The sequence below is a fragment of the Cyprinodon variegatus genome, unplaced genomic scaffold (genome assembly GCF_000732505.1).
Source record: "Cyprinodon variegatus isolate N-32 unplaced genomic scaffold, C_variegatus-1.0 Scaffold998, whole genome shotgun sequence".
NCBI lineage: Eukaryota > Metazoa > Chordata > Actinopteri > Cyprinodontiformes > Cyprinodontidae > Cyprinodon > Cyprinodon variegatus.
In genome coordinates this window covers 242,681-246,275 of record NW_015151451.1, presented here as the reverse complement: position 1 = coordinate 246,275, position 3,595 = coordinate 242,681, and the positions used below count along the sequence as shown (strand labels likewise).

At 41.4% G+C, this 3,595-nt stretch overlaps 1 protein-coding gene across 2 annotated transcripts in view; it reads left to right on the top strand.

Moving 5' to 3' along the window:
• Positions 1–113: 113 nt before the first annotated feature.
• Positions 114–3,595, top strand: part of LOC107100666 (Krueppel-like factor 15) — a 12,520-nt gene continuing 9,038 nt past the window's right edge. The window contains exon 1 of one of the 2 annotated variants that reach the window (XM_015399239.1): positions 114–309. The gene's annotated coding sequence lies outside the window, so the exon portion shown is untranslated. Of the gene's footprint in view, positions 324–3,595 lie in introns of both variants that reach the window. The other variant, XM_015399238.1, reaches the window with a different exon arrangement.

Genomic DNA, 3,595 nt, shown 5'->3' with positions numbered 1-3,595 from the left:
GCAGCTGCAGCTGCAGCTGCGCATCGCTGAGGAATGACTGCCTGCGCTGCAGCCTGCAGGTGACCCACTTCTCCTGCTCCGGGTCACATGGGGCCCATGCAGCAGAGACTCACACTCTGCCCGCCTCCATCCGCTCCTCGGCCGGCCAATCAGCTGCGGAGCGGGGACGAGCCCACAGTGGGAGCCTCTCATTTTCCACGGCAGTCATGTGACAGACAGAGTACAACTCCGTGGGAGCAGAGAGCGGACGGACTGCAGCGCTGCGTGGACATCTGTGGGATCCAGAGGACGAAGCGGACCCTGAGCTGGGTGACACTCTCTGGGTGAGGGAGGGGGGGCTGGGAGGGGAGGTTTCTCTGGGTGAGGGGGGGGGGGGTCTGCAGCCTGGATGAAAACATGTTTACATTGAGGTGGAGAAGGACGCGCTGCAGATTATTTCTTCATCCTGTTTAAAACAGAAAATTCAGTTTATTAAATGAACGCAATAACTAGAGTTGTTTTTTAGGTTTATTTGAGAATGAAAATATTTCCGCCTTCAAAGCAAACAGCTTTAATAATATTAGAGGCTCCTCCTGTGTGTAAACAGGCAGAGCAGGTGATCCTGGCCGCTGCAGCCCCATCCTGCAGGGTTACTGTCGGTCACTCCACGCAGGGGCCCCTGGAAAGGAAGCACGGATGGGGGGGGGCTATGTGTTCCAGGAAAACAACCTGAGCTCCACTGTAGGACATTATTAGAGGAGCCAAACTGCAGCAGAGTCAAACCAAGCCTCCTGCCTTTAAATCATCTTTTTAAAAGATTTTAATGATGACTGATCAGACCAATGATGGACAGGAACACAGCTGCAGGATCTTCATTTTAATCTTTTCATTTATTATCACCACCATTACTCAGATTATCTACTATCAGAATTTACCAAAAAAAAAATCAATACAAATCTAAATATTAAATAAAAATAAAGTCAGACTTTTGCAAACATTTAACTGAACTCGATTATTACTCAACACAGTAATACTCCTTTCCCACTGGGGGGAAAAACAGGCTGTTAGTGTCATTGGGAACAGGTCACTGAAGCGTGGTTTGATTTCCACTTTGATAGGGACACTATTGCTGCTAAGTTTCATTAATTTCATTTTACCTTTGCAACAATATGCATGCTTTTTATGCTTGATGTGAGCATCAGGGTGCATTTGGTTTAAAGAGAAAAGCAGCTTTTCTTCCTACATTTAAACTAATCTTATAAGCACTACACTCACTGGATGCTGTTTATCAATGTTTGAAGCGTCTGATTAATGTGGAATTAGGACTTTTTTACACTTTGAAAAGGTTTGCATTTAAACCTACCAGTGACTAAGACAGTAGGTAAATATGTACCAATTTAACCAAATATCGTCTAAATATGCCTGTTATATGTGAATTTATCCTGTATTTTCTTTTGAAGATATAGAATTGTGCAAAGGTAAACAGGTTAAACTCTCTTATTTTTTAAATGCTCTCTCTGTATCATGAAACAACGCAAACTAACACATTCAAGGGACGGCAAATGCATTTATTGTATTTACATTTAGTGGCATCATCTACAAAAAAAACAACACTAAGAATGAGACTAGATTTATTCCAATATAAAATCACTTTTAACAATTATTGAAAAATATATGTATAACTCCATTTTGTCTGTAATGTAATAATATTCTAAATAAACAGCCGGATTCAAGCATTTTTACTAAACACTAATGTTTGTAATAATTAACTTATGGACTGTGTGGAAATCTATGTAAAATAAAATCAATTTAAATAGTTATCCTCTGTTTGTTATTGGCTTTATCCTATTTTTAAAAGTAGAAAAAGTCAAAGAAATAGCAACATTATGTGGAACCGTAATTATGCTTTCTAGACAAAAAATAGCAGATGTTTAGGCGCCATCTGGTGTTTTTATACTCTATAAAAGAAATAACACCTGCTATATATAGCTGAACTGCCTGATAGGGTCGTCATAACATGAAAACATTAATTGCTATTAATTATTGTTAAAAGGGAAAGAAGCTAAGAATCAGCAATCAGCATCTTTCGTCTGTTTTAGTGTAGATGGAATAAAGTTTTTTTTATCAGGAATAGTTTCCTAACCTCATATTATTTGAACTTAACTAGCATGAATAAAATTCTTATTTCGTGCTCCAAGCACACATACACGCATACGGACTAGAAAACAGCCAATCAGGAAGAGAGAAGGCGGGACTTGAGGCAGAACAACCAATGAGAGTGGAGTTAAACAGCACAGTTACTGATTTAAGGGACAGGACTCAGATGGCGTGACTACCCGGGTCAAATGACTCGGACAGCGACCCGCGTTAAAATCGCTTCGGCTCCATGCTGTGGGAACACCAGAGCCGTGTAGACCCGCTGTTTTACGTGATACCACTGAACGCAGCGTAGGGACGTCAACACACCACGGCAGTCGCTTCTGATCTAAGAAGCTGAAACAACTCTGCTTACATCCGATAAACATGGAGCAGCTCTGGTGATTCAGACAGATAATAGAGAGAAACAATAAAACACACTGACTATGCCCTGGATTCCTTACATGTTGATCTCCATTGTTTACTTCCCTCATTTCTGCCGCAGTGGTGACATCATCAGCGCTAACCCAGTGTGATGATGTCACCAAACAAGCAGCTGGCACTGAGGGGTCAGACCAGCTTTTATTGCCAGTGGGAAGGGAACCAGATGCCGCTTTGTTAGCGGCCATGTTTGAAAAACAACCTGCTATTTTCAGTGGGAAGGCTTTACTTTGAGCCACCAAAAGGAACATAAACCTTCCAGCTTTATTCCCCTGAAAGCATCCATCAACGCTCCGCCAGGGTTTGGGACTCTGCTAACCCATAAGTCCCTCCATCACCTTTATACTGCAGGGACTCTACAGTGAACTCAGTTAACTGACCGTTCACTGCTTTTCACTTCCTGTTGGTTGCGTGACTCCGCCTCCCCGGCACCATCTTTGTTGCCGCGGTCACCATAACGGTGCATGGTGTAATGTTGGGATGTTTTTGCTATGAATGAATCCAAAAAGCAATGAATCCGTTTTTGAGTCGTTTTTAATTTTTATTAGATTTAAAGAACAAATCTAATCTTTGACAATATCTGCGAACTAGAGCTAAACCATTTTGCCAAAAATTTAAACTGCGATTTTTTTTTAAATTAAAATTGCGATTTCATTTCGATTTTCCTTAGCACTAACTCTACACTTGAAGATGTTTTAGTTAGGGTTTTTGAAAGCTTCCTTGCCCGGACTCCATTTTTACAGGACTTTACTGTAACCTTTGTATGAAAAAACTGCTTGCATGCATTGATCTGCTGCTAGCTGCTACTCTCTCTACCTTTCTGTGTGGAGACAAACTCCGCCTTTCAGTGTTAAACGCCACATAAAGGGCTGGAGGGAGAAATTCTTACTCCTGTTAAATATAGAAGGATTAAGAATCAGAGCTCTGCCATTTGGAAATTGCATTTAGTTAAATTGTGATTATATTGCAAATGCAATTAATGAATTGCCCGCCTTAGTGCAAACCACAGAAAAATGGTGTCAGCTGTGCATCCTCCCCA